This window comes from Salmo salar, chromosome 11, assembly GCF_965601325.2.
Source record: "Salmo salar chromosome 11, fSalSal1, whole genome shotgun sequence".
NCBI lineage: Eukaryota > Metazoa > Chordata > Actinopteri > Salmoniformes > Salmonidae > Salmo > Salmo salar.
In genome coordinates this window covers 81838609-81851147 of record NC_138301.1, presented here as the reverse complement: position 1 = coordinate 81851147, position 12539 = coordinate 81838609, and the positions used below count along the sequence as shown (strand labels likewise).

General features: G+C 44.1%; 1 protein-coding gene across 1 annotated transcript in view; it reads left to right on the top strand.

The window, feature by feature from the left end:
• Positions 1-12205, top strand: part of LOC106562953 (torsin-1B) — a 29586-nt gene extending 17381 nt beyond the window's left edge. Inside the window, exon 6 of the mRNA XM_082958090.1 lies at positions 10851-12205. The gene's annotated coding sequence lies outside the window, so the exon portion shown is untranslated. The remainder of the gene's footprint in view (positions 1-10850) is intronic.
• Positions 12206-12539: the final 334 nt, after the last annotated feature.

Below are 12539 nucleotides of genomic sequence, written 5' to 3'. Positions count from 1 at the left end.
ACATCATCGTTCCATGGCTCTTGTTCGGTCAGATCTCCCTCCAGAAGACTCAAAACACTTTGTAAAGGCTGGTGACATCTAGTGGAAGCAATAGGAAGTGCCAAAATATTCCTCAGCCCCTGTGTTTTTCAATGGCATAGGTTTAAAGGTAATACAACACATCAGGTATCCACTTCCTGTCAGAAAATGTCTCAGGGTTTTGCCTGCCAAATAAGTTCTGTTATACTCACAGACACCATTCAAACAGTTTTAGAAAATTTAGGGTGTTTTCTATCCATATATAATAAGTATATGCATATTCTAGTTACTGGGTAGGATTAGTAACCAGATTAAATCGGGTACATTTTTTTATCCAGCCGTGCAAATACTGCCCCCTAGCCCCAACAGGTTAATTTGCCTTGCTGCCCTGTCCTCACAAACGTGCGGCTCCCCTTCGCCCATTCCATCAGTCATGTTGGTGACTGTGGTCACATATGTGATGTGTTTTGCTGTAATGGCCTTGGTGATATTGGACTTTCTCTTGCTCGACAGGGTGAACAGCTTAGATCCGATGAAAGCTGCTACCCCGTGGTCTGTGTTAATTTCTAATGGATGTCGCATCACGATGTGTGCTGTCTTTCCCACTGCTTTTGCTAGTGCGGACATGTGCCTGGCACAGTCTGTTTGTCCTATTTCAATGTTGTCTAATTTTGCACTGTAATAATGCAACACTTTTCTCTCCCCTTTTGTTTCTGGTACAGGATGGAATGAACATACCCCTCCTGTTCCGAAACATCTAATTGAAATATAGTCCGGCAGGGTGAGGGCTTCGGCCTGAGCCAGCTTGAGTTGGATGAAAGCCAGTTAAGCATCAGTTGTCCATTTTAAGACTGCAGTAAGGTTTCTGTTACCCGCCTCCCGTAAGATGTCTCTGAGAGGTTCAACTTTCAGACAGTACTCTGGTACATGTGTTCTGCTGTATCCCCTCAAACCAAGGAACGAAAGTAGATGCTGAACTGTCACTGGTTTGGGGTACTCCAAAATTGAAGTTCTCTGTGCCATCGAGACGGCTTGGCCTTTTCCCGACAAAACCCTCCCCAGAAACTGCACTGTTCTCCTGCAACATTGAACTTTCTCTCGCTTGACTTTGTAGCCCTTTGCTGCGACGAGAGTCAACAGAGCTTTTGTTGCTTGTAAGCATGACTCGGCAGTCGGGGCCGCCAATAGAAGGTCATCAACGTACTGCAACAGAGTCACCCCTTCCGGTAGAGTCAGCTCTTCAAGATGATCTTTTAGGATGCAATTGAAGATTCCCGGGGAATCCCGGTACCCCTGTGGGAGTCTTGAGTACGTAAACTGGCGTCCCTCGTATGTGAAAGCAAACAGAGGTTGTGAATCAACGTGCAATGGAATACAAAAGAAAGCATTCGCCAAATCAATTACTGAAAACCAGTCTTGGGTTGGGGAGATGTTCTGCAGAGCCAGGTATGGGTCAGGAACCGGCCTCACGTCTGGGACTGTAACTTCATTGATAGGTCTAAAGTCTTGAACCATCCTCCACTTCCCTGTGCCTCCCTTCTTTATAGGTAGGATTGGCGTGTTCCATAATGACTTAGTTGGATGGAGTACATTGCCCTTCAACAATCCCTTCAGGGTTGGTTCAATCCCCTTCGTTTTTTCCTCACTTAGCTGGTATTGTGATCTCCAGACAGGAACAGTCAGCCGACTATCTGTTCTTTTCGAAACCACAACAGGTTCCACATCCACCAACCCTACATCTTCAGCGCTAGTTGTCCAGAGGGTACTGGGTACTTGTGCCAGAAGGTTATGAGTGTCTGGATGGTCTGACATCTCCCTCCCATGGTAAAGCGATTTTTCTCACCACTTCTGGCCGAGAAACATCCTCAACATTAAGTTTAACCCTCCATATCGCTCCACCATCCATATAGGATGCCTCCACGTCGGGGAGTTGTGTTTTAACTCATTTTACGTAGATGGCTGTTTTCACTGCTGGTCCCAATGACCTAGCCTCGTGTCCAAACCCTACCATTAACGTCACATGTGGGACTGAATCACTGTTTAAGGCATACCATTTATCCGCCAGATCCACATCCCCGTCCATAATCATGCAGCTAGTGGCCACACCTTCCTTAACCCCTGTGCGGATATGGGACGGACATCCAGCGAAAAATCATATCGCCATTAGCATAACAAAATGTATTAATTTTTTTTTTTCAATTTTTTTTTCAAATTATATGGTTTTATAGATACACCTCTCCTGAATCGAACCACGTTGTCTGATTTCAAAAAGGCTTTACAGCAAAAGCAAAACATTAGATTATGTTAGAGGAGTATATCGTAAAAGTAGCCACATAGCCATTTTCCGACCAACCACATGCATCACAAATAACCCAAAAAACAGCTAAATGCAGCACTAACCTTTTACAAACTTCATCAGATGACACTCCTAGGACATCATGTTACACAATACATGCATTCTTTTGTTCGATAAAGTTCATATTTATATATAAAAACAGCATTTTACATCGGCGCGTAACGTTGACTAACTATTTTTCCCTCAAATGCATCCGGTGAAACAGTGCTACAATTTACTAAATTACTATTCAAAAACATTTTTAAAATGTAATATTGGCATTCTAAGATTTATAGATGAATATCTCTTGAAAGCACCTGTAATGCCAGATTTAAAAATAACTTTACTGGGTAATCACACTTTGCGATAAAAGGGGATGCGATACTCAGAACAATAGGCTAGCAATAGCAATAGGCTAGCCATCTTGGAACAATCACATATCACATCTAGTCTTGTATACTATTGTCAATAATCCCTTACCTTTGATTATCTTCATCCTTAGGCACTTCCAGGAATCCTAGGTCCACAACAAATGTATTTTCGTTCGAAAAAGTGAATCCTTTACGTCCCAATAGCTTGTTCTTGTTAGCGCGTTCTGAAGGCTTCACCAAAAGTTCCGACGTGCGCGGGGCTACTCTTTCAACAAAATGCATTTTTTTTCTTATTTACGTTCGTTCAAACATGTCAAACGTTGTATAACATAAATCTGTAGGGCCTTTTTCAACGAGAGCTCTAATAAGATTCGAGGGGGACGATTGCATTGTGTTTCAAAACGTTTCGAAAGGGGAGGGTAACCAGGGGCACCGGCGTCATAATGGTGATGGCCCTCTCCGTGTGACCACGTTCCACAGCGTGTCATTCTGTCAGTTTTCACAGTAGGAGACTCAAATCACTTTGTAAAGACTGGGGACATCTAGTGGAAGCAATAGGAAGTGCTCAATGAACCATAGCTCACGGTGTGATTAATAGGCAACGTGATGAAGTTGAGTTCGCAATTCAGAATTCCACTTCCTGTTTCGATCTGTCTCGGGGTTTTGACTGCCATATGAGTTCTGTTATACTCACAGACACCATTCAAACAGTTTTAACAACTTTAGGGTGTTTTCTATCCACAAGTATTAATTATATGCATATCCTAGCTTCTGAGTTTGAGTAGTAGGCCGTTTAAAATGGGCACGAATTTTTTTCAAAATGCGCTGTGGCGCCCCCTATCCTAGGCGACCGTCAAGAGGTTTTAAGTATGTACATATGGTTGCTGGTCACAGCCGGACGCCGGTCCTCCATCTCTGTTTGCCATGCTTCCTCGTACACCTCATCCAGTTCCCTTGTATAGTTCATAGTGACATGAGGTGCATCTTCAGGTGGGTAGTAAGCATTCAGTGTCTGAATCCAGGCCTTCCATCGCTGGAATGCTCTACAAACCCGGGGTGTATCTGGATCTGAGTCCAACAATCTCAACCAGTAGATATAGGTGTCTTCTTCATAATCGGGTTTGCTTCCCATATACAGCATGCTGGGAGGGTCAGATATTTTGTCCATTATAATTGGCATCAGTTCATGTAAAGGGGTGGTAGTTACGTGCATGCCGGCCTGGTTACAATAAATGCTGCACCCCAGTTTTGATAGTAAGTGCCGCCCCATCAGACCAATCGAGCATTCTGGGTTGTATAAGAACTGATGCGTTACTTTAAATTTATCCCATACCACTTCCAGTGGCACCGTTGTATTGCTTTCTCATAATTGTCCCTGAAACCCCAGAAAAAGCTTGTGTCTTCTCTGTTAGTTGGTGTGTTGTCTGCACAGAAGACCAGGTGCATCCTGTGTCAATCAACATACAATGCTCCCTCCCTCCTATTATGCACTTAACCACTGGTTCAACATCAGGTGGAAAGGTATAGATGTTGGTGGTGGTGTTCTTTGGGGTCCCTGGGCAGCTTCATTGGTAGTTCTGTTCGTCACCCAGCCAAGCCATGCTTGGAACCAATGCTGGGTTTGGCACCTCCATTCCCTGACCTCCTCCCTGTGGACCTGGTGCTTGTGGTTGGTATTGCTGTTGCGTTGGCTGCTGTCCTCCCCTTCCTCCATTCCATGTCCCCCTCCCTCTTGGGTTCCACTGGGCTCGTCCCCGCGGTTGTCCGACATAACCCCTGCCCCTCGGCGGTTGACCCCTCTGCCCCTGCTGGCAGTGCCTGGCCATGTGTCCGACTATACCACAGTTAAAGCACCCCTGATCCATATATCTTGGTGTATAGGGTTGTTGCGGATAAGGATAGGGAGCATAGTATTGCTGCTGATATGGTGGAGCAGTGTAGTTCTGCTGGGGGTATGGAGTTAGTGGGGGATGCGGTGGGTATTTACCCTGAGCTTCCCCCACAGCCAACCGTTCTGGGGCCATCATGCCCACCATTGCTTGTATCACGGCCGTCACTGCCGCCGCTGTATCTGTGCTATAAGCAGGAGATGTCGATATTGGGGTGTTCGTTACCACCATCTGTTTCCCAGGTTTATCCTCGTTAAGCTGTTTCTTCAGAACCTTCTTCTGTAGTTGTTTGATTTCATCCTCTTCCTTCCTCTTTCCCTCTCTCCATCGCTCCACATGGTGTTGAGCGATCTCAGTAAACTCCAGCACACTCTTAGCCGTGATTCCCACCACCTTTTCACACTCCACTTGCACCTGGTCTGGCAATCCCTGTATGCAATTAGCTAGGAATAGGTGTTTCATGGTGTCTTTACCTGGTTCTTCGTTCCACGCCTGCCTCCAGAGGCCCCTCGCCCTTTTCATGTACACAGGCACACTTTCGTCTTCTTCCAGTGTCAGTGTCCGCATCAGCTGGGGCCTTGGCTGGGTCGGGTACTTGTGCCTGACAGCGTCCCAAGCCTTCCCTCTGTGCTGGTCAAACCTGGTGGCTGCCCCCACCATCCCTCGTAACCCTGCTGCTGTCATTACCTCTCTGCATTCTTGGTCTCCCATGCACCTGTTCATTACCGCAGCCATATCACCTACCGTGAGTTCATCTGCCGCCGTCAGACTTTCGAACTCTTTAATCCATCTATCCCCAGATTCCTCTGGTGCTGACAGGCTATCTATTATGGTCTGTACGTCTCGATGGGCCCATGGTTTATACACTGTTGTTCCTCCGGGCGTGTCCCTCAATGGATACTGTCCTCTCGTCTGCCATTCGTGCGTTCTACTCCTGGTGTGGTATGCCGGGGCCTCCCTTGGGTTCCACATGTCTCCCTCAAATGTTCCACATAGAACCTTCAGTTCTCTGTCTTCTCTCCTCTCTTCCTCCCGCTCCTTTTCTCCTCCTATGTCTATGCAGTGTCCCCTCTCTGGGTTGCCTAGACTGTCGCTGTGGTATTGTGCTCTGTCCAGCTCCCTCACTGTTCTTTTTAGTGCTTCAATTTGTGCCGCTCCTAGTCGTACTTCCTCTTCCATTTATTCTAACTTTCTTCGTCTTGGTCTCTCCGCTTCCATTCTCTCCATTTCCAATTGTTCCAACTTTTTCAGTGTCTGTCTCTCAGCTTCCACTCTCTCCATTTCCAATTGTTCCAACTTTTTCAGTGTCTGTCTCTCAGCTTCCACTCTCTCCCTCTCTCTCTGTCTCCTCTGGGTCTTTCCACTGTATCAGATCCTCTGATACTACACTGCCACTTTCGCTTCTTCCTACTGGGCTCATGCTTTCCATGCCAGCTCGCAGTCTGCTCAGGTTGTTCACCCCATCTCTCATCGCTTTTGCTGTCTCAAGTAGAGCAGCCACCTCCTCTCTCCTATCGCTCACCTTGCACCACTGCTCCCCTTCCTCTTTATCCGGGCGTTTGTGGTAGCTGACTGCTGCTGACACATCTAAAACTGGAGCCATGATCTTTGGAATTTCATACGGCGGGGGTGCTGAGGGAAGGGCAGGATAGAGCCTGGATCGTTTCAATTGTTCTTGTCCTTCTTTCCACATTTTCTTTTGTTTTTCCAGCATCGCCAAACCTATGCATTCCCTTAACCTAGCTTTTTCCATCACTTCCTTGTGCTTTCCTTTTTGTGGCTCTCCCTCTTGTTTCCATTCTCCTTCAGCTTTTGCTGTTTTTCTTTTCAGCGTCTCTAATATTCGTCCTGGTTCCCCCTCTACTGGGGCTCCTTCAGGTGAAGCGATACAGCCATTATCCACCCATTCTTTGTATAATTTTTCTCCTTCTTTTCCATTCCTTACCGTCTTTTCCCCAGTTTACTTCTAGTTGTCACAAAAAGAGCCGTGTTGAATAGACCAAACTGCAGCGGGAATATGGATGCTCATGTTTTAATTCAAAAAAAGGAGTAACGCATCCACTGGAAAACAATATACACGACAGGAACAGTTTTGCAGGCACACAACACGCAGTGCAAAAACAACTACCCACGAAAACCAAACAAACACACACCTACTTATGGGACTCCCAATCAGAGGCAACTAGAAACACCTGCCTCCAATTGAGAGTCCAGCACCCAAAACTACACATAGAAAAACAAACCTAGAACCTATACCAAACTAATACACCCCACTACACCACACACAAAACCCCATAATACAAAACAAATATACCTCTGCCACGTCCTGACCAAATATAATAGAAATAATACCTAAATATTGGTCAGGACGTGACACTAGTGTAGATATTAGGACCTTCAATATCCGCTCCATTTCCCGCCCCGCCATGTATGCTTTTCGGTTGTTAACTAATAACTTTTCTAAATTTACCACTACTTTATCATCCCCTACTTCTTCCCCGAATTGTATCCGTTAGTTTATACAGCATCTAAAACATTAAGTATTCTCCGACTCGTTTACAGACATCACCCGTTAGTTCAAAACATTTCTAATATTTTTTTATTTTTTTCTAGCCGCAATGTGTTCACAATTACTGATCTATAGCACCTAAAACATTAAATATTTCCCCGAACCTCGCCGTAATATGTTCACACTTACGGACCTTGCCGGTAGGACAATATTATTATTCTTAAAATTTGGAATATTTCCTTTGAACCTAACCGTAATATATATCCATATTTACGGATCTTGCCGATAGGACAATATTCCTTTCCAATAGTTCCCTGTACTTTTAGAACCCAGCCTGTGGTACGTTCACGACCTACAGGACCTTGCCTAAGAGTTTATATATTTCTCCGAACCCAACCGTAATACGTCTCGATTACGGATCTTGCCGGTAAGACAATACGCATTTTTTTTTTATATTTCTCCAAACCCAACCGCAATACATTCATGATTACGGACCTTGCCGGTAAGACAATATTTCTCCCAATATTTCCCTATACCCTTAGAACCCAGCCTGTGGTACGTTCACGACCTACAGGACCTTGCCTAAGAGTTTATGTATTTCTCCAAACCCAGCCGTAATACATTCATGATTACGGACCTTGCCGGTAAGACAATACGCCAATATTTTGAATATTTCTCTGAACCCAACCGTAATATCTTTATAATTACAGATCTTGCCGGTAAGACAATATTCTTATTTCACCATGGTTTTTAACGATCACATTTACCATATTAGACATATCATTTTCAATTATATACTTCAACAATTTTAAGTTATACGTCGTAATTTAGTCACTTACATCAAACAGGTGTCTCACAAAATAAATTTGGATAAGTCCAATATGCAGAACTTTAGTTATTCACAATAGGTGTCTGCTTACCTTTTTGTTTGACCGGTCAGGATTTGTGAAACACACCGTCCGACGATAGCGATGGCCAATCGGCCAGACAAATTCCAGCGAAGTCCTTCTACCAGATATCACGTCGGGGTCACCATTTGTCACGTTGCGCCAATTCGAATCTGGTATTAGGATATAAACAAACCATGCAACTTAGTTTTGCACTGATTATTTAATTCATAAATAGAATGATAGTACAAATGGAAAATATGATGTTCGTATACGGTCTCGCTGTGACACCACGCTGGGCAGACAGAAGAGAACGACACATCCTTTGTTCATCCTTAAATACTCTGACAGAGATAGTTCCCGCTCAATGCTGGCCTGTCAGAGCGAGGATGAGCGTGGTTTAAACTTCCTCATCCTATCGTCGGCGTGCAGGCTGGTCCCAGCCTCGTGACGCACTTCCTGTCGCCGGGTGTAGTTCTTCTTGTCTTCAGCAGTTGATTTATCCGTAGTTTATATACTTAATATTGTAGCATAGCTTCCCCGGTATATTATATAAATTATGCAAACAAATAACCAGTTCAATCCTAACATCTGTTACCTTTCATCTGAACTTTTCATCTGAACTATCTGTTGCGATTGGGAGAGCGAGCCATCAGTTATTGTTTATAGTTATTACCGCGGAGCGCAGCTTGGAGCGTACGCTTCAAACCTATTGTGTAATGTGAATGGTCAATGATCACGGCCCTACAGATCATCACAGGCCGACTATGCCATCGATATATGGTTAATATGTAATGAAATTACATGTACATATGAAGACACTTGAAAGGGTGAAATATGAAACGTCATCGTTTGCTGATCTGATCGATTCTGATATCAAACTAATGGGGATTATAGATTGAATAACCGATCACTGTTTGTATTATTCTTCTCATGATTATGATAAATAGTTACGAGCATAAATGACTCAAGGATGATTCCTATTGACTTCTTAATGAACTGGATTGTTGAATTCCTTAATTATTTTAATGAATGATTGTTATGATTTGATCTTTGTGATTATGAATTTGAATTGTATACATGTTGTGAATTTGATTGGATACCTGTTATTCTGTTTCCTTTGTTATGCAGCAGACTACCCAGTAAATACAGTGCCTTGCGAAAGTATTCGGCCCCCTTGAACTTTTCGACCTTTTGCCACATTTCAGGCTTCAAACATAAAGATATAAAACTGTAATTTTTTGTGAAGAATCAACAACAAGTGGGACACAATTATGAAGTGGAACGAAATTTATTGGATATTTCAAACTTTTTTAACAAATAAAAAACTGACAAATTGGCCGTGCAAAATTATTCAGCCCCTTTACTTTCAGTGCAGCAAACTCTCTCCAGAAGTTCAGTGAGGATCTCTGAATGATCCAATGTTGACCTAAATGACTAATTATGATAAATAGAATCCACCTGTGTGTAATCAAGTCTCCGTATAAATGCACCTGCTCTGTGATAGTCTCAGAGGTCCGTTTAAAGCGCAGAGAGCATCATGAAGAACAAGGAACACACCAGGCAGGTCCGAGATACTGTTGTGGAGAAGTTTAAAGCCGGATTTGGATACAAAAAGATTTCCCAAGCTTTTAACATCCCAAGGAGCACTGTGCAAGCGATAATATTGAAATGGAAGGAGTATCAGACCACTGCAAATCTACGAAGACCCGGCCGTCCCTCTAAACTTTCAGCTCATACAAGGAGAAGACTGATCAGAGAGGCAGCCAAGAGGCCCATGATCACTCTGGATGAACTGCAGAGATCTACAGCTGAGGTGGGAGACTCTGTCCATAGGACAACAATCAGTCAGACAATCAGTCAGACAACAAATCTGGCCTTTATGGAAGAGTGGCAAGAAGAAAGCCATTTCTTAAAGATATCCATAAAAAGTGTTGTTTAAAGTTTGCCACTAGCCACCTGGGAGACACACCAAACATGTGGAAGAAGGTGCTCTGGTCAGATGAAACCAAAATCGAACTTTTTGGCAACAATGCAAAACGTTATGTTTGGCGTAAAAGCAACACAGCTCATCACCCTGAACACACTATCCCCACTGTCAAACATGGTGGTGGCAGCATCATGGTTTGGGCCTGCTTTTCTTCAGCAGGGGCAGGGAAGATGGTTAAAATTGATGGGAAGATGGATGGAGCCAAGTACAGGACCATTCTGGAAGAAAACCTGATGGAGTCTGCAAAAGACCTGAGACTGGGACGGAGATTTGTCTTCCAACAAGACAATGATCCAAAACATAAAGCAAAATCTACAATGGAATGGTTCTCAAATAAACATATCCAGGTGTTAGAATGGCCAATTCAAAGTCCAGACCTGAATCCAATCGAGAATCTGTGGAAAGAACTGAAAACTGCTGTTCACAAATGCTCTCCATCCAACCTCACTGAGCTCGAGCTGTTTTGCAAGGAGGAATGGGCAAAAATGTCAGTCTCTCGATGTGCAAAACTGATAGAGACATACCCCAAGCGACTTACAGCTGTAATCGCAGCAAAAGGTGGCGCTACAAAGTATTAACTTAAGGGGGCTGAATAATTTTGCACGCCCAATTTGTCAGTTTTTTATTTGTTAAAAAAGTTTGAAATATCCAATAAATTTCGCTCCACTTCATGATTGTGTCCCACTTGTTGATTCTTCACAAAAAAAAATGTTTTATATCTTTATGTTTGAAGCCTGAAATGTGGCAAAAGGTCAAAGTTCAAGGGGGCCGAATACTTTCGCAAGGCACTGTATATCACTTTATGGTTAAAGGAATTCCTGCCTCAGTCTCATCCATTCCTCCCCATACAGATTCCACTATTCTTTCAATGGTCCTTCAAGCAGGATCATGACTGAACCAAAGACAGGTGAAAAGGAAATGGAGGGGGAGAAGGAAGAATTGTCTCCACTGGATGGAAGGAGAGAGGAGGAAAGAGCAGCTGAGGGAAAGGTCTTGGAACAAATAAAAGATCTAGGAGCTAAGCCTAAAGCAACAAGGAAGGCTTTATCCTCAACCACCAGCAGCACCAGAAGAACCAGACAAGCACCTGGTTAGCTTAATGATTATGTGTTCGAGTTTCCCACATCAAAGGGCAAGCCCACCAGAACTCAAAGTGGTGATGGATCAACTGTACGTTTCAGCAATCAACCAATCAAGTTTGACCAGTGGATATGCCTTTGGAAGTGGCCATGGCAGCCGCCATTCACTAGCCCTCAGCGATTCACAGACCTCTGTCCTACTAGCGTTGGAGGAAATTGAGGGTCAGATTGAGGAGGAACGACAGGCTGACGAACGATGTCACCTATTGGATGTGCAGGCCCGTAGAGCTCTACAGGAACGGGAATTCATTGCCAAGGATCTGGAACAGCAGCGATGGCGCCGTCAAGCAAGAAGGGAATTGGAGGAGGCACGAATGGTCTTATCCTTCCTGGAGAGGAACGAACAGGGAGTTGACCTGACCACCCCTCCACATGGACCTGACCTGTCTGCCTTTCTTTCCCAATCTGCCCCTCTGGTACAGCATGGCACACAGTCCCCGGAGGCTCCGAGGCCAACACGGGGGACAGGCCCCTCCGCCAACGCCCTCTATGCCAGTGACACAAGTTAGCATTCCTCCTTCATCTAGACAAAGCATCACTCCTTCACCTTTCCACCAATTACCAACCACGGCAAATCGTTCCTCTCGTCCAGGGCCTGGGCCAGTCAAATATTTTTCAGCCAAATGGCAGCCCTGCCACTTGGTTTGCTATCAATCTGAGGGATATTGGGACCGGACAAATGTCACCACTCTCTAAACAACAGAGGACTCGCAGTCCATGAGATCAATGTGATGGTTATATTCTTCAAGAATCAATGGGTACATATCGTTAATTAAAATAAGATTTGGACAGCTGTAAGTATTGCAGGTTGCCCCTTTAATTGTCATTGGAATATATTGTGCACTGGATACCCATTGTGTATTATATCTGTTGTCAATACCCAGTTTACCAATACCTAAACATGGAAAATCGGCCTTTACTTGCATTTGTTTTTAATCCTTTCATTCACCAGAAAAATTGTGTACATTTGTCAATCTGCTGTAAGTTTATATTTGGGGGTAGTCATGACTGGCCTGTGAGGATCAGCTCTATAGAGATATCCCTCACTCCCGCAGAGGGGAAGAAGTATGGAGGTGGGGTGGGGGGGGGGGGGGAGTTTATGACCCCTCACGCCTGTTGTAAATTATAAGGCAGCAGACCAACTCTGTTCTGGTCTCTGTGAGAGATCGTAATGTCTTTGTCCCTCAGAACTGTCACATACAATAAATGGACTTTGGGACATTCTATTTCATCAACCAAAATGTGGAAAATGAGGACAGTTGGCCTATGAAAATGAATGTCAATTTTGTGACGTCATTAAAAGTTAAATGAGGATGCTATGACAAACATTGTAACTTGAGTTTTCATAATATGTACATGTTTACATACTGTGTGTTGTGTAGAAAATATCCAGATCAAAAT